The 19,333-nt window shown below is 39.5% G+C and overlaps 1 protein-coding gene and 1 long non-coding RNA gene across 2 annotated transcripts in view; one reads left to right on the forward strand and one right to left on the reverse strand.

Moving 5' to 3' along the window:
* Nucleotides 1–12,909, reverse strand: part of AMOTL1 (angiomotin like 1) — a 207,836-nt gene extending 194,927 nt beyond the window's left edge. Inside the window, exon 1 of the mRNA XM_043482715.1 lies at nucleotides 12,799–12,909. The gene's annotated coding sequence lies outside the window, so the exon portion shown is untranslated. The remainder of the gene's footprint in view (nucleotides 1–12,798) is intronic.
* A 152-nt stretch (nucleotides 12,910–13,061) lies between these two features.
* On the forward strand, nucleotides 13,062–19,130 carry LOC122450394. The gene is made up of 3 exons (XR_006272111.1): nucleotides 13,062–13,209; nucleotides 13,485–13,523; nucleotides 19,081–19,130. It is a non-coding gene; the product is annotated as an uncharacterized LOC122450394 (long non-coding RNA).
* Nucleotides 19,131–19,333: the final 203 nt, after the last annotated feature.

The raw sequence follows: 19,333 nt of genomic DNA on the forward strand, positions 1-19,333 counted from the left end.
CACTTCATTGCACTCCAGAGAGAAGAGATCCAGCTCCACCCACTGGAACACCAACACAAGCTTCCCTAACCAGGAAACCTTGACAAGCTACTCATCCAACCCCACCCACAGGGAGGAACCTCTACAATAAAGAGGAACCACAAAATTCCAGCATACAGAAAGGCCACCCCAAACACAGCAACCTAAAAAGATGAAAAGGCAGAGAAATATTCAGCACATAAAGGAACATGATAAAAGCCCACCAAACCAAACAAAAGAGGAGGAGACAGGGAGTCTAACTGAAAAAGAATTCAGAATAATGATAGTAAAAATGATCCAAAATTTTGAAAACAAAATGTTACAAATAAATAGCCTGAAGACAAGGATTGAGAAGATGCAAGAAAAGTATAACAAGGACCTAGAAGAAATAAAAAACAGTCAATCAATAATGAATAATGCAATAACTGAGATCAAAAGCACTCTGGAGGGAACCAACAGTAGAATAACTGAGGCAGAAGATAGGATAAGTGAGGTGTAAGATAGAATGGTGGAAATAAATGAAGCAGAGAGGAAAAAAGAAAAAAAAAAATGAGGACAACCTCAGAGACCTCTGGGACAATGTTAAATGCCCCAACATTTTAATCATAGGAGTCCCAGAAGAAGAAGACAAAAAGAATGATAATGAGAAAATATTTGAGAAGATAATAATTGAAAACTTCCCTAAAATGGGAATAGCCACCCAAGTCCAAGAAACCCAGAGAGTCCCAAACAGGATAAACCCAAGGCGAAACACCCCAAGACACATATTGATCAAATTAATGAAGATCAAACACAAAGAACAAATGTTAAAAACAGCAAGGGAAAAACAAAAAATAACCCATAAGGAGATCCCCATAAGGATAACAGCTGATTTTTCAATAGAAACTCTTCAGGCCAGAAGGGGATGGCAGGGCATACTTAAAGTGATGAAAGAGAAAAACCTACAACTGAGATTACTGTACCCAGAAATGATCTCATTCAAATATGAAGGAGAAATCAAAGTCTTTGCAGATAAGCAAAAGCTCAGAGAATTCAGCACCACCAAACCAGCTCTTCAACAAATGCTAAAGAATCTTCTCTAGACAGGAAACACAGAAAAGGTGTATAAACTTGAACCCCAAACAACAAAGAAAATGGCAACAGGATCATACTTATCAATAATTACCTTAAATGTAAATGGGATGAATGCCCCAACCAAAAAGCAAAGACTGGCTGAATGGATACAAAAACAAGACCCCTAAATATGCTGTCTATTAGAGACCCACCTCAAACCTAGGGACACATACAGACTGGAAGTGAAGGGCTGGAAAAAAATATTTCACACGAATGGAGACCAAAAGAAAGCAGGAGTAGCAATGCTAATATCAGATAAAATGGACTTTGAAATAGAGGCCGTGAAAAGAGACAAAGAAGGACACTACATAATGATCAAAGGATCAATCCAAGAAGAAGATATAACAATTATAAATATATATGCACCCAACATAAGAGCACCACAATATGTAAGGCAAATGCTAACAAATATGAAAGCAGAAATTAACAGGAACACATAATAGTGGGAGAATTTAATACCCCACTCACACCTATGGATAGATCAACTAAATAGAAAATTAGCGAGGAAACACAAACTAAATGATACAATGGACCAGTTAGACCTAACTGATATCTATAGGACATTTCACCCTAAAACAATGAATTTAAACTTTTTCTCAAGTGCACACAGAACCTTCTCTGGGATAGATCACATCCTGGGCCATAAATCTAGCCTTGGTAAATTAAAAAAAAATTGAAATCATCTTAAGCATCTTTTCTGATCACAATGCAACAAGATTAGATGTCAACTACAGGAAAAAAAAACTATTAAAAATACAAACATATGGAGGCTAAACAACACACTTCTGAATAAACAACAAATCACAGAAGTCAAAAAAGAAACCAAAATATGCATAGAAATGAATGAAAATGAAAACACAACAACCCAAAACCTATGGGATTCAGTAAAAGCAGTGCTAAGGGGAAGGTTCATAGCAATACAAGCCTACCTCAAGAAACAGGAGAGAAATCAAATAAATATCCTAACTCTACACCTAAAGCAACTAGAAAAGGAAGAAATGAAGAACCCCAGGGTTAGTAGAAGGAAAGAAATCACAAAAATTAGGGCAGAAATAAATGCAAAAGAAACAAAAGAGACCATAGCAAAAATCAACAAAGCTAAAAGCTGGTTCTTCAAGAAGATAAATAAAATAGACAAACCATTATCCAGATTCATCAAGAAACAAAGGGAGAAGAATCAAATCAACAAAATTAGAAATGAAAATGGAAAAATCACAACAGACAACACAGAAATACAAAGGATCATAAGAGACTACTATCAGCAACTGTATGCCAATAAAATGGACAAGTGGGAAGAAATGGACAAATTCTTAGAAAAGTATAACTCTCCAAAACTGAACCAGGAAGAAATAGAAAATCTTAAACAGACCCATCACAAGTACAGAAATTGAAACTGCAATCAGAAATCTTCCAACAAACAAAAGCCCAGGAACAGATGGCTTCAAAGCTGAATTCTACCAAAAATTTAGAGAAGAACTAACACCTATCCTACTCGAACTCTTCCAGAAAATTGCAGAGGAAGGTAAACCTCCAAATTCATTCTATGAGGCCACCATCACCCTAATACCAAAACCAGACAGAGATGCCACAAAAAAAGAAAACTACAGGCCAATATCACTGATGAACATAGATGCAAAAATCCTTAACAAAATTCTAGCAAACAGAATCCAACAACATATTAAAAAGATCATACATCATGACCAAGTGGGCTTTATCCCAGGAATGCAAGGATTCTTTAATATTTGCAAATTAATCAATGTGATACACCACATTAACAACTTGAATGATAAAAACCATATGATTATCTCAATAGATGCAGAAAAAGCCTTTGACAAAATCCAACATCCATTTATGATTAAAAAACTCTCCAGAAGCAAGTATAGAAGGAACATACCTCAACATAATAAAAGCCATATATGATAAACCCATAGCAAACATTATCCTCAATGGTGAAAAATTGAAAGCATTTCCCCTAAAGTCAGGAATAAGACAAGGATACCCACTCTCACCACTACTATTCAACATAGTTTTCAAAGTTTTGGCCACAGCAATCAGAGCAGAAAAAGAAATTAAAGGAATCCAGATTGGAAAAGAAGAAGTAAAATCTTCACTGTTTGCTGATGACATGATCCTCTACATAGAAAACCCCAAAGAATCCACCAGAAAATTACTAGAGCTAATCAATGAATACAGTAAAGTTGCAAGATATAAAATTAACACACAGAAATCCCTTGCATTCCTATACACTAACAATGAGAAAACAGAAAGAGAAATTAAGGAAACAATTCCATTCACCATTGCAACGAAAAGAATAAAATACTTAGGAATACATCTAAAGAAACAAAAGACCTATATACTATAAAACACTGATGAAAGAAATCAAAGATGACACAAATAAATGGAAAATTTACCATGTTCATGGATTGGAAGAATCAATATAGTGAAAATGAGCATACTATAAAAAGCAATCTATAGATTCAATGCAATCCCTATCAAGCTACCAATGATATTTTTCAGAGAATTAGAACAAATAATTTCACAATTTGTATGGAATTACAAAAAAACCTCCAGTAGTCAAAGCAATCTTGAGAAAGAAGAGTGGAACTGGAGGAATTAACCTGCCTGACTTTAGGCTATACTACAAAGCCACAGTCATCAAGACAGTGTGGTACTGGCACAAAGACAGAAATATAGATAAATGGAACAAAATAGAAAGCCCAGAGATAAATCCATGCACCTTTGGACACCTTATCTTTGACAAGGGAGGCAAGAATATACAATGGAGAAAAGACAATCTCTTTAACAAGTGGTGCTGGGAAAACTGGTCAACCACTTGTAAAAGAATGAAACTAGAATACTTTCTAACACCATACACAAAAACAAACTCAAAATGGATTAAAAATCTAAATGTAAGATCAAAAACTAGAGGAAACCAGAAACTCCTAGAGGAAAACATAGGCAAAACACTCTCTGACATAAATCATAGCATGATTCTCTATTACCCACCTCCCAGAGTAATGGAAATAAAAGCAAAAATAAACAATTGGGACCCAATTAAACTTAGAAACTTTTGCACAATGAAGGAAACTATAAGCAAAGTGAAAATACAGCTTTCAGAATGAGAGAACATAATAGCAAATGAAGCAACTGACAAAGAATTAATCTCAGAAATATACAAGCAACTCCTGCAGCTCAATTACAGAAAAATAAGTGACCCAATAAAAAAATGAGCCAAAGAACTAAACAGACATTTCTCCAAAGAAGACATACAAATGGCTGACAGACACATGAAAAGGTGCTCAGCATCACTCATTATCAGAGAAATGCAAATCAAAACCACAATGAGGTACCATTTCACGCCAATCAGAATGGCTGCTATCAAAAAGTCTACAAGCAATACATGCTGGAGAGGGTGCAGAGAAAAAGGAACCCTCTTACAATGTTGGTGGGAATGCAAACTAGTACAGCCACTATGGAGAACAGTGTGGAGATTCCTTAAAAAACTGGAAATAGAACTGCCATACAACCCAGCAATCCCACTGCTGGGCATACACACCAAGGAAACCAGAACTGAAAGAGACACATGTACTCCAATGTTCATCGCAGCACTGTTTACAATAGCCAGGAGATGGAAGCAACCTAGATGTCCATTGGCAGACAAATGGATAAGGAAGTTGTGGTACATATACACAATGGAATATTACTCAGCTATTAAAAAGAATGCATATGAATCAGTTCTAATAAGATGGATGAAATTGGAGCCTATTATACAGAGCGAAGTAAGTCAGAAAGAAAAACACCAATACAGTATATTAACGCATATATATGGAATTTAGAAAGATGGTAATGATGACCCTATATGTGAGACAGCAAAAGAGACACCGATGTAGAAAACAGACTGTTGGGCTCTGTGGGACAGGGCGAGGGTGGAATGATTTGAGAGAATAGCATTGAAACATGTATATTATCCTGTGTGAAACAGATCACCAGTCCAGGTTCAATGCATGTGGCAGGGTGCTCAGGGCTGGTGCACTGCGATGACCCTGAGGGATGGGATGAGGAGGGTGGTGGGAGGGAGGGTCAGGATGGGGAACACATGTACACCCATGGCTGATTCATGTGAATGTATGGCAAAAACCACCACAATATTGTAAAATAATTAGCCTCCAATTAAAGTAAAATAAATAAATAAATAAAAAAGAACTGGAAAAAAAAAGATCTTCATGACACAGATAATCACAATGGTGTGATCACTCAGAGTATGAAGTGAAGTGGGCCTTTGGAAGCATCACTATGAACAAAGCTAGTGGAGTTGATGGAATTCCAGCTGAGTTATTTCAAATCCTAAAAAGATGATGCTGTGAAAGTGCTGCACCCAATTTGCCAGCAAATTTGGAAAGCACAACAGTGGCCACAAGAGTGGAAAAGGTCAATTTTCACTCCAATCCCAAAGAAAGGCAATGACAAAGAATGTTCAAACTACTGCACAATTGCACTCATCTCACACGCTAGTAAAGTGATGCTCAAAATTCTCCAAGACAGCCTTCAACAGTATGTGAACCACGAACTTCCAGATGTTCAAGCTGGATTTAGAAAAGGCAGAAGAATCAATGATCAAATTGCCAACATCTGTTGGATCATCAAAAAAGCAAGAGAATTCCAGAAAAAAACACCTGCTTCACTGACTATGCCAAATCCTTTGTGTAAATCACTACAAACTGTGGAAAATTTTTCAAGAGATGGGAATACCAGACCACCTTACCTGCCTCCTGAGAAATCTGTATGCAAGTCAAGAAGCAATAGTTAGAACTGCATATGGAACAACAGATTGGTTCCAAATTGGGAAAGGAGTACAAGGCTGTATACTGTCACCCAGCTTATTTAACTTACATGCAGGGTACATCATGTGAAATGCCAGGCTGGATGAAGTACAAGCTGGAATCAAGATTGCTCAGAGAAATATCAGTAACCTCAGATATTCAGATGACACCACCCTTATGGCAGAAAGCAAAGTGGAATTGAAGAGCCTCTTGATGAAAGTGAAAGAGGAAAGTGAAAAAGCTGACTTAGAACTCAGTAATCAAAAAGCTAAGATCATGGCATCTAGTACCATCAATTCATGGCAAATAGATGGGGAAACAATGGAAATAGTGACAGACTTTATTTTCTTGGGCTCCAAAATCACTGTGGATGGTGATTGCAGCCATGAAATTAAGAGATTTTCTCCTTGGAAGAAAAGCTTTGGCCAACCTAGACAGCATATGAAAAAGCAGAGACATTACTTTGCCAACAAATATAGTCAAAGCTGTAGTTTTTCCAGTGGTCATATCTGGATGTGAGTAGTGAACTATAAAGAAAGCTGAGAGCTGAAGGATTGATACTTTTAAACTGTGGTGTTGGAGAAGACTCTTGAGAGTCCCTTGGACTATAAGGAGATCAAACCAGTCAATCCTAAAGGAAAACAGTCCTGAATATTCATTGGAAGGACTGATGCTGAAACTGAAACTCCAATACTTTGTCCATCTGATGCAAAGAACTGACTCATTTGAAAAGACCCTGATGCTGGGAAAGATGGAATGCAAGAGAAGAGGGCGACAGAGGGTGAGATGGTTGGATGGCATCACCGATTCAATGCACACGAGTTTGAGCAAGCTCCAGGAGTTGGTGATGCACAGGGAAGCCTGGTGTGCTGCAGTCCATGTGGTCACAAGAGTCAGACACGACTGAGCAACTGACTGAACACGGATCAGTTTTTCTTTAAATAGTCAGAATGCTTGCATTATTCTTCATTAAAAAAGATCCACATAACTAGACCAATCATAATGGCAACAAAACAAGTCTGCCTAATGTCAATTCATAGTTTAAGGTTTTAGTAAATCTTAAGGCTTACCTGGTGGCTTGTACAGTAAAGAATCTCCCTGCAATTCAGGATAACTGGGTTCGATTCCTGGGTTGAGAAGATCCTCTGGAGAAGGGAATGGCAACCCACTCCAGTAGTCTTGCCTGGAGAATTCCATAGACAGAAAAGCCTGGTGGGCTACAATTCACAGGGTTGCAAAGCATCGGACACAACTGAGCAACTAACACTTTCACTTTTTCATTTCATTCACAAAGTATAAATAAAGCAGGAGAACTTAACACTCACACTTTGCTCTCAAGAATCATGTTATCCTTCACCCTGATTTTCCTACCAAAGTGATGGCATCTGCAAAGTGGTCTTGACATTTCTGTAGCACCTTGGGCTCAGGATTCCTGCAAAGTCACCCAAACTTATTAAATAGAATGCTTAAAATAATGAATTAAAATGTATTGATCATTGAACTGCTCAACTTCTATGCAGTAGAAGGTCAGAAGACAACTCTTAAAAAGATAAGAAAATATGATTTTATCTTATATTGCTTAAGATACAGGAGAAATTATACACAGTCATGCTTTTAAAGCCTTTGGAAATACATTCAGGAGAAAATAAGAAAAAATATTGGTGGTAGATTAAACAGTCAGAATATAGATAGTCAGTCTGCATTAAGTCCTCATTGAACACTTATCCTGGGCATCTGTAGTGTGACTGGTTGGCAGTCTCTGGTCTGCGGGGAGACAGTGGCTGTGGGACTTGTGACAGCAGTAACCATGATCCAACACTATCACTACTACTGGGCTGACTGCTGTTCATTCAGCTCCATGTATTAGACATCTCCTCAGTTAATCTTCATGAGAACGTTGTGAGATGGTATTATTATCCAGATTTTAAAGAGGAAGAAGCTGAGAAGACAGCCATAAAAAAGAACAAAGCAGTGCCATTTGCAGCAACATGAATAGACCTGGAGATTATCATACTGCGTGAAGTAAGACAGAGAAAGACAAATATCATATGATATCACTTATATGCAGAAACTGAAAAAAAGACTTGAACTTATTTACAGAACAGAAATAGAATCACAGATGTAGAGAACAAATTTATAGTTACCAAAGGGGATGAGGGATGGATAATTTAGGAGTTTGGGATTAATATATACACACTACTATATATATATAATAAAACAGATAAGCAATAAGGTCCTACTGTATAGCACAGGGAGCTATATTCAGTATCTTATAATAACCTGTAATGGAAAAGATTATGAAAAAGAAGATACATATATAGATATCGAAATAACTGAATCACTTTGCTGTACACTTGAATCTAACACAACATTATTAATCAACTACTGTACTTCAACAGGAAAAAAAGGACTGAGAAGAGAGATGCCTAGATCCTTTCCAAGGTCAGCCAAGTAGAAAATGTCAGAATCCAGATTGGAACTCAGGTCACATGATTTCAAAACCCGTGCTTTGACTACTAATCCCCATGTCCAGACGAGAGTGTGTTTGTCAATCCTCCTCTTGGTTGCTCTTTTCTAGGGGTCTCACTTGCTTTACGCCAGGGCTCTGGGTATTTTCTCAACTTCACGTTTTTTCTCCCAGCAAACTCCAGGTGGAGGTTGGAGCAGAGCTCAAAGAGCAGGTGAGGGAGCGCTTCCAGCAGAGCTTTGTGTGCACTGAGTTAGATGGGGCAGTGATGGGGCAGATGGCAGGAGGAGAGAGAGAGAGAGTTCTTTCACTGATTTGGCTATAAGGGTAAAACTAGTTAGTAAAGTAATTGAGTCTCTTTGGCAAGCTTTTAAAAATTAATCTGCTAAATTATTTTATTCATTTTATTTATTTTTGGCTTCACTGGGTCTTCTTCATTGCTACATGGGGGTTTTCTCTAGTTTCAGCGAGCAGCGGCTACTCTTTTGTTGCAGTAAACAGGATTCTCATTGCAGTGGTTCCTCTTGCTTCAGGGTACAGGCTCTAGGGCACACGAGCTCAGTAGTTGTGGTGAATGGGCCTGGGTGTCCCGTGGCATATGGAATCTTCCTGGATCAAAGATCGAACCCATGTCCCCTACACTGGCAGGTGGATTCTTAACCACTGGGCCACAGGGAAGTCCTCTCAGGCCTTTTTAATCAAAATGTTTTCTCTCTTAGTGATCTGAGGCCTGAGACTATGCGTGGACAAATAATTCTCTGGATAGACCCCTCTAGGCCTCCAGCACTGGGAGGCTTAATCTAGGCTGGCTTCTGCATAAGCAAGAATACATACCACTTTGTTCCAGTTATTTTTGCTGTGTAACAAACACCTCTAAACTCAGAGGATATGAATTGGCACATTTCTCAGGATGCTGTGGGGTGAGTGGGCTGAGCTGACAGGCTCTCCCTCAGGGTCTCATATACAATGTAATCAGACAGTGGCTGAGTCTGGAGTCATCTGAGGGTTTTTTTCCTGTAACCTGAGTGTGAATGGCTGGAAAATCTGGAGCAGGTTGGGTTTCTCTCCATGGAGCCTCTCCATGCAGTTAGCTTGGGCCTTCTCACAGCATAATGGTCTCAGAGCCACCAGCAGTCACACACTGGGGCTGCCTTGTACAAACTTGTAAGAATTGATTCTGTGTATTTCTTCCCAACTCTTGCTTTCAGCGCTGTCACTCTGGTGACTTGAAATCAGCCATGGTGGGAGGGAATATTTATATCATGAAAACTGGTAAACAGTGCAAATCAGGGGAATTCCCCCACCCCCAGAGATCCAGGTTACCAGCACATGATTTTATATGGTGGTTGGCTTCCCCTAGAGTGAATAAGCCAAGAAAACCAGGAGGAGGCTGCAAAGCTTCTGAGAACCTATCTATGGATGCTCCCATAATTCACTTTCTTTTTATCCTATTGATCATCAAGTCCCTAAGGCTATGCCTGATTCAAGAAGAGAATTACCCGTGTCCCATGGAAGAGTAGCAAAGAGATTGTATAATAGAGGACCCAACACATAACAGGCATTCAACAAGTGTTTGATGAATGAATGAATGAGCAAAGTCACTTAAACTCTAATCAGTATCTCCTTAAGTCACCCTGAAAGTGTAAAGCTTTCTGGAAAGTTTTACATCAACATCAGAGAGACCAGTGAACTTTAAGTTCCCCAAGAGCCTAAATCTAAAACCGCTTGATATAGATCTATTTACCCTCTGTCTGCCAGTATTCACAGACCTGTTTACTCAAGCCCTTCCCACTTACGTGCTCACCTGGGACTGTACATATGACAATGGCAAATTGCTTGTTTTATTGACGTTTGCATCCTGGGTGAGTTTGCTCTACCTCTCTAAGTAAATTGCAGATTCCTTGAGAGAGTTCACATGTATTTCTTTGCCATTCCTTCTCCCCACCTTACGAAAACTAGATAATCATACATACACATACACATGGATACTTATAACAGATATGATAATTAGAGGTTATTAGCCTTAAAGCAGAAGCAAAGAAGGAAAGGAACTGAAAGCTCTCAATGGCTGTATTTCATAAATGTTCTCATTTGACTCACATTCATCCAGTGAAGGAGGCATTATTATTTCCATTTCATAATTGAGGAAAGTGAGACTCAAGAAAATTTAACCAACTTGGTCAAATTCACACTAGGAGGTGGGGAGCTAGGATTTCGACTTAGACCTGCATGGGTCCAAGGCCAGAGCTGCATGTGTTCTTTCCCATTGAAATATACACTCCCATTTCCTCCTACTTTTCTTTGCCGCACCCCCCCCCCCACCCTGAAGTAGTCACAAAAGTCATAGAAATGCTAATGCTTTTAAACCCCAGATAGACTAATGGCTGTTTCAAGTTCTGCTCTAGTAAGAAATGTCCTTAAAAAGCTTGGGAGAGGACTTCCCCGGTGGCACAATGGATAGGAATCTGCCTACCAGTGCAGGGGACGCGGATTTGACCCCTGATCCAGACAGATTCCACATGCTGCAGAGCAACTGAGTCCATGTGCTTCAACTACTGAGCGGTATGCCACAAATACTGAAGCCTGCGTGCCCTAGAACCACACACCACCACTACTGAGCTCACGGGCTGCAACGACTGAAGCCTGAACACCGAGAGCCTGTGCTCCGCAACAAGAGAAGCCACCACAGTGAGAAGCCTGGACGCTGCAACGAAGAGTAGTCCCCGCTCACCGCAATCAGAGAGAGCCCTTTGGCAGCAACAAAGATCCAGTGCAAGCAAAAGCAAAAATAAATTATTAACTAAAAAAAAACTCTGTTTCAAAAGGAAAAAAAACAGCTTGGGAGAGCAAGAAGCTAAAGTGTCTTACACTAGGAAGGGAGTGAGTCTGGTAGCAGAGAGGTCAGCTAAGCAACTCTTACAATAATACAGGCAAAAAGCATTGATGGGATGGACCGAGGTAAGAGCGGCGGGATGGGAAGATGTGAAAAAATTTGAAAGCTATTAAGAAGACAGATCAACAGACTAGTGATGGTTTGGATTGTGTGGGTGCTGATCAGTCTTTGTAGAATCACCGCTATGGCTGCTCCGGGAGAATGAGGCTGGAGAAAGGAAGCCGGGATGGGAGGGTTCCGTGTTCGTGGGGAAGATGATAAAGGCTGAAAGTAGCCGTGGAAGTGGGAGAGAGGATGGATCTGAGAGAACATGGAAGAAGAATCTACGGGACGTGCTTCCGAGCTAGACGTGGGAATGTGAGGGCGAAGGAGGGGTCAAGGGTGAAGTCCAGAAGTCTGTTGCGGACAGCCGGGTGCTTTTCACAGAGGTGGGGGACACAGGGCTGGGGGAGGGGGGGCAGCTTTCAGGGAGGGATGGATTCTGGATGTGCCAGGTTTGAGGTGAATGTGTAAGCTGGCGCTGGCAGCCGGAATGCAATTACATTTAAAACAAAACAAGCATCTCTTATCTCAGTGAGATTCTTTGTCTCCCTCAGAGGCTGTAGATGAAAGCATTGAAGCCTGTGTGACGCAGAGTTCTGCGTCAGGTCATAAAGGAACTCTGCAATTCTCAATGTTTTCACTTTATTGTGGTTCAACTCTCTCTCAAAAGCCATTTATCACCCAGTAGGGGCCTCTGTCATCACCATGATGTCTTTATCCAGACTTCCAAATCTCATGGGAGCGGTATGATTCGATCAGTGGCAGTGACTCACATAACTCATAGAAAGTGTGGCGGGGAGGTTTCAGTGGCCCCTAGGACCTACAGGTTGGCCATACACACTCACATACACATACACACACCCCGTAGGTTAAAACTCGCATGGACAGGCTCTAAGACATTTTTGCATGCTTCTGCCCCACAGAAGAGGACAGGCGTTGTTTACACAAGGCCCCTGCATGTCAGGACAGGGAGCCTGGGCCTTCATGCCTGCTACAATCAGAGGAGGAAGGGAAGCATTCAAACGGGTGAATGAGCAGATGAAGGCTCTCCAGGGAGCTACTGCTTTTCCGCACATCAACTTTCATCATGAAACCCTCTACCTAAAATCCAAAGCCAGTTGGTAGGAAGGCAAATTACATAGGGTCTGCCAGCTCAAGGAGACCACTTGTAGGTGCTTCTTCAGTGTATTCATTGTGCCAGTGTTAGGACACCTGAAACCAAGCGCAGGTTAAACTCCCATGCCCACTGCAGTGCAAGCTAAGTGGTCACCCAGCTCAGGGCCTGCCAGCCCACCAGGTGGGGACCAGCTGCCTGAGAACCAACTGCCCTCCTCACTCAGAATGTCCTTTGACCCGACTCCAACTTTACCCAGAGATACCCTAAAAAGTCCCCCCTCAAACAAAACTTTCTTGCATGGAAACCCTCTACAAAGGAGCTTCCTTACCTGAGAGAAGGTCCCGGTGCCCAGCCGTGGAAAAAAAAAACCCAAAAAACCAAGTTCCAGCAGACGTGACAGGGACTCATAGAGCAGATCTGTTGCTTTTAAAAGAAGAACGGTGACTTCATCCCTGGTGCCGTGGTGTTTAGAAGAGCAGCGAATGCTGCCTGGCTGAGCCAACTCGGCCTCACCAGCGATGACTCCATCCAAATTATGCAGCCGCTGCCCAGACATGCTCAGCCTTCAGAAGGTGGATCGCTGGAATCTGGCTTGCCCCGTCATTTTCAGAAAGTTTCAGAAAGTCCAGAAGCACCAATCACCTTCACCGGCACCAGGGGTAGGGAAACCACGCACTTATTTCCCGCCGAGTCATATCATTATCTCCCAAGAATCCAACACTCTAGGGAAGGAAAACAGGTATTTAAACTTCTGAGAGATAGCAATTCTTGGGGAAGAAGGGGAGAGAAGAAGGAAAATCTTTCAAGCAGGATGCGGGTAGGGGGCAATAAGAAGCTGGAAACGATCACCGTGCTAAGAGGTTTGCAGAGCTGGTGGGTTTGTGAGCCTACAATGGTGACAAATAGGTGATGGCCTGGACTTTTCAGAGGGAAAGTATCTAGTTCAACAAAAGGAATAAGTCACTGTAAGAAAAGAAAGGTGATAGTCTTTCTTTCTTTCTTTTCTTTTTTTAGGACTGATATGAACTTTTAATTTTCACTGGAGAACTGAAGGTAGGGTAATTTAAGGAAATTTGCCAATAATATGGTGGTAACACTTGTTCTAGAAGACATGACTTCTGATTTCTCTTTTTTTCTTTCTTTTAAAATTTTATTTTGTATTGGGGTATAGCCAATTAACAATGTTGTGATAGTTTCAGGTGAACAGCGAAGGGACTCAGCCATCCATATACATTTATCCATTTTCCTTCAAACTCCCCTCCCATCCAGGCTACCACATACCATTGAGCAGAGTTCCATGTGCTATTTAAGAGGTCTTTGTTGGTTATCTATTTTAAATATAGCAGTGTGTACATGAAAGAAATGGTTGCAGTGGTAATGGTATGGGGGAAATGAATTTGAGTTTAAACTTGGGGAAAAGGTGACAGTCTTTTAAATGAAGGTGACTTATTTCCATTTTCTTTTTATTGAATATGGTACCACTCAATCCATTTGGGGTCATCTGTAACATTTATGTATTAGTTCATAACAAGCCCACATTCCACCAAGCTTTGGGAAAAGAGACATTTATGTGTCAGGAATTGTCTCTTTTGTACATCAAAGGTAAGACTGAAGCACTGGGATTTGGAACATGGAATTCAAGGCCATGTCAAGCTACCCAGTAAGCCAGGCGCCTCTGCCTGATGCCACGTCCTTGGGCTAAACTTTGGGCAGACCTTCTTGCTGTGATGCCAGGATGAGACATGGTAATGCTGGTGACCTCTGTTGGAAGTAGGGCAGAGCTTAGCAGCTGGCTGCCTTCCCTCTCACGTCTGTACTTTAGGAGCGTGTACGGTGACTTTGGGTCACTACGCACGTGTCCAGTTTCTTGCTGAACTATTTTGAGGCATTGGGGAATCTTCCTGTGTCAAGTTTCACTCCAGAGAGGATAAAACAAGAAAAAAAAATTCTTTCTATTGAAATGAAGACATTCAGTTCCAACATCAGAAAGGAGTTTTTGAATTCAGAGATTTAAGCAATGTCAACATGGCCTATAGACAAAACTTGCAAATCTCTTAGTCGGGGTATAAACATTCAGAGTAGAAGAGGAGCAGAGTTTCATCAATGATAAAGTCAAAAAAGGGCAGGATCCACTTTTATTTGGTTTATCATGGACTCCTCATAGCCTTGCACAGAAAGTAGTACATAGTAAGCACCCAGTAGCCAGAGAGTAAATGGTGTCTGACAATGCCTTCTGTTCCAGATTTTTAGAACAAATCTGTTGAGGATATTTTTTTTTTTAATTGAAGCATAATTGACATACAATAGCATAGTAGTTTTATATGTGTTCATCATAGTGTACATCACTGTGATTTGATATTTATATGCATTAAGAATTCTTAAAGTCCCTATCTGGTAAGCAAGGCAATTGCAGAGAGTGTGAGCCAATGGGCCTTATGAAATGCAAGAGGCGCTTTGTTCTTTGCTTTGTCTTAGTCTCCAGGTTCATTGCCACAGTTAGAACAGAGCAAAGAAAGCCAATTTCTGGATGTAGGAGCCCCCTTCGCCACCCTATTTCCCTCAACATCAAGTAGACCCTGGTGTCTTTCCCCAGGGCCAGGACTCCATCTCACAGGCAATAGGCCAATTCTCCTCAGTGTTCTTTTGTTCTCAACATTCCAATATAGAATGTTCAAACTTACAGCTATGTTGAAAGAATTTTATAATGAACACCCAAATATATATACCATGTAGTTTCTTCAACTGACATATTACAGTATTTGCTTTATTATAGGTTAATTCTCTATCCATTCAGCAGCTAATTAACTTTGTTACAAACTTTGAAGAAAGTTTTAGACATTAATACATTTCCCCAAATACTTCAACATTATTCATCAGAGTTCAAACTTTGTTTACAATATTTTTATCTCTTTTCAGATGAAAATCTTGTACTGTGCAATGCAAAAACTGTCGGTATACCATTCGACGAGTTCCTATCAATGCACACACCTTTGCAACCCAGACCCTATCAAGAAACAGAACAGGGACCATCACCCTTGAAAGTGTCTCATGTTCTTTCCCAGCAAACTCTTACCTTAACACTCCTAGAGAGATCCAATATTCTCATATTCTCACCAGAGATCAATTTTACCTATTCTAGTACCTCATATAAATAAAAGCATACAATTTATATTCTTTTATGAAATTTGTGTTCACTCAGCATATTTTGGGATTCATCTATCCATATTGTTGGTTTCTTTTCTTTGATGAATAGTATTTTACTGTATGAATATGACAAACCTTTTCAAGTCTCTTGTTCATGGACACCTGGTCCTCAAATTCGGGGTTATTATGAATAAAGCTAACATGAACATTTTTAACCAACTTTTTGTGGACATGCATTTGTTTAGGTTCAGTTCAGTCGCTCAGTCGTGTCCGACTCTTTGCGACCCCATGGACTGCAGCATGCCAAGCCTCCCTCTTCTTCCCCTGGGTAAATATCTAGGAATAGAATTGCTGGGTCTTAAAATTGTTGTTGTGCAGTCACTCACTCATGTCTAGCTCTTTGCAATCCCATGAACTGCAGCACACCAGGCTTCCCTGTTCTTCACTGTCCGGAGTTTTTTCAAACTCATGTTCATTAAGTTGGTGATGCCATCCAACCATCTCATCCTCTGTGGTCCCCTTCACGTCCTGCCTTCAATCTTTTCCAACATCAGGGTCTTTTCCAATGAGTCAGCTCATCGCATCATGTGGCCAAAGTATTGGCTTCAGCATCAGTCCTTCCAGTGAATATTCAGGGTTGATTTCCTTGCAGTCCAAGGGACCCTCAAGAGTCTTCTCCAACACCACAGTTTGAAAGGATGAATTCTTTGGGTCTTAAAATAGGTATGTATTTAATTTATGTGAAACTGGAAGACCTTTCCCAATGTTGTGACCACTCTTTCCTCCTACCAGCCATGTACAAGAGTTCTAGTTGCTTTACATTCTTCTGACAACACTTGGTGGTGTCAGCTTAATTTTAGCCCTGTTGGTGCTTGTGGAATGGTACCTCACTGTGGTTCAATTTGTATGTCCTTGATGACTAAAACGTTGAACATCTTTTCATGTGCCTGCTGGCCAATCCTTCACCATCTTTTATGAAGTGTCTGTTCAAATCTTTTGGCCATTTTAAAACTGATTGTCATTTTATTATTGAGTTTTAGGAGCATTTTGTATATTAAGAATGCCAGTTCTTTGTCTGACATGTTTTGCTGATATCTTCTCCTGTCCTTTGGCTTGCTTATACATTTTATTAGTGATGTTTCTTCTTATGAACAAAGACTTAGTTTTGATTAAGTGCAGATTTATTTTTTGTGTGTTTGTCTCCCCCCAAGTCATGAATATAATCTCCTAATTTTCTTCTAGAAGTTTTATAGCTCTGGCTTTTATGTTTAGATCCATGATCAATCACAAATTGATTTTTGTGAATAGTATGATTTAGGGCAAGGTTAATTTGTTTCCATATGAATATATAATGATTTCAACACCATTTGTTCATTTCCTAATAGGGTTGTTTTAACACCTTTGTCAAAAATAAAAAATGTCTAAATATGGATCTATTTCTGGATTCTATTCTGTTTTACTCATCTGTTTGTTGATCCTTGTACCAGCACTGCACTGTCTTGATTATTGTAGCTTCAGGGTAAGTCTTGAATCAAGTAAAATAAGCCTACACCTTTGACTTCTTTTTCTCAAACCTTCTATTAACAGTCTAAATTCCTTACATTCCACAGAAATTTTAGAATCAGCTTGTCAGTTTTGACTGAAAAGCATACTAGGATTATGATTAGGATTGTAATGAATCCATAGTTCAAGTTAGTAATTGCAATCTTTCAATCCATTAATGAAGTGTATTTCTCCATTTAGTTACATCTTCAATTTCTCTCAGCATTTTGTTGATTTTCTCTTTGTCATTGATTTTTAGCAGTTTGACTATGATATGCATAAAGGTTTTTATCATTGTTTTGCTTGTTTTTGATATTAACCTTTCTTGGCATTTTTTTGTAGTTTTAGAGTCTATAAATATTTGTCTTTTCCCAAATTTATGAGCTTTTCACTTGTTATTTATTCAAATACTTTTCTGTGTTGTTCTTTCTCTCCTCTCCTTTTGGGACTTCAATTATATGTATATAAGACATTTTGATGTTGTTGCAAGGATCTATGAGTCTCTGTATATTTACTACATCTTGTTCCTTGGTTTGAATAATTTCTTATCATCTGTCTTCTAGTTCACCAACTTTTTGTTCTTTCATTTCCTTTGTGCTTTTAAGCACACTTACTGAATTTTTATCTCAGAAATTTGTTTTTCAGTTCTTATGTTTTCATTTGATTTATAAAAATAATTTCTATTTATCTGCTAAGATTTTCTATATTTTCCTTCATTATAAACATTTTCCTTTACGTACTTGAGCATACTTACAATAACTTCCTTAAAATTCTTGTTGGTTAATTTCATCATGCAAATTGCCTTAGATGTTGGTCTCTGGTGATCGCCTTTTCTTTTTAAAATAAGTCATGTTCTCCTATTTTGTTATATGTTGAATAGTTTTGGAGTGTATTCTGGTCTTTAAGAATGACTTGTTGTAGAAAGTCTGGATTTTATATTTCTCTTCTGATGAGTACTGATTTTTCTTTATTCAAATATTTAAAGTGGCTGAACTCAAACTACAAAACTCTATTCCCCCTGTAGTAGCTAGAATTTTAATTTGGTTCTTTTCGCTTAGCTGGGACTTTTAAAGTCTTCCTCTTCTGTATATGGTTCATGGTCAGCCATAGATCTAGGCAGAATTTATCCTTAGAGTGTAGGGCTTCCCTTTTGCCCTGCTTATCCCACACAGGGCCCTATTCTTAGGCTAAAAGCTGTAAATCAGGGAACTTAACCCGTGCCGTTCTCTTCTTCCAATGGCTCAATCTCCTGTGGTTTCTGCCTGTTTTTTTTTTTTTCCTTTTCTTTTTTCCTCTTTAGCACCTTGAATTAGACATTTTTACATTTTGTCCACAGTGTATATTTGTTATCTATAAGATGTGTGGTCCAAGAGGAGCTACATGGCCATAACATTCAATTACGTTTTGAGTCATCTAGTTTACCTTCAACAAGATAATTCATAGCTTTTTCCTGGGATACTAGTTATGCTTTATTTCAGGTACCACCTCAGATTGAGTGATTATGTTGAAATGGATACTGAGTTACAGCAGAAAAGTATGACATAATCAATAAGCAAAGGAGGGGAGGTGTAAGCTGGATGTTTACAATTTCTATTATGGTTATTTACAAAACAATATAATACTCAGCTGTTTGTACCTACCAGAACATCTTCCTGAAGTCTGTACTTACTTGTTTGACTGTTAATCTTCTCTGTTAAATTGTAAACTTCCTGAGAGCGGGGATTTGTATTTGCAAAATTCATATTTATATGACCAGTGTCTGTCATCTGGAATATAGCATGTTCTCAATAAATATTTGCTAAGTGAATGAGAATAGTGTGTGATCAGGACCCATTCCACCTTGATACAAGTTATCATTAACAATGTATCTCTGAAAAAAAGTAGACAATTTAGAAATACTTAATCCAGTTTTTGGGCTTCCCAGGTGGCTCTAGTGGCAAAGAACCCGCCTGCCAATACAGGAGACATAAGAGATGCAGGTTCGATCCCCGTGTCAGGAAGATCCCCTGGAGGAAGGCATGGCAGCTGACTCCAGTATTCTTCAGTGGAAAATTGCATGGACGGAGGAGCCTGGTGGACCACAATCCGTGGGGTTGCAGAAGAGTTGGACACGGCTGAAGTGACTTAGCACAGCACAGCACAATCCAGTTTCATTTTTACCTTAGTCTTACTTTTTA

Source organism: Cervus canadensis, chromosome 11, assembly GCF_019320065.1.
Source record: "Cervus canadensis isolate Bull #8, Minnesota chromosome 11, ASM1932006v1, whole genome shotgun sequence".
Taxonomy (NCBI): Eukaryota; Metazoa; Chordata; class Mammalia; order Artiodactyla; family Cervidae; genus Cervus; species Cervus canadensis.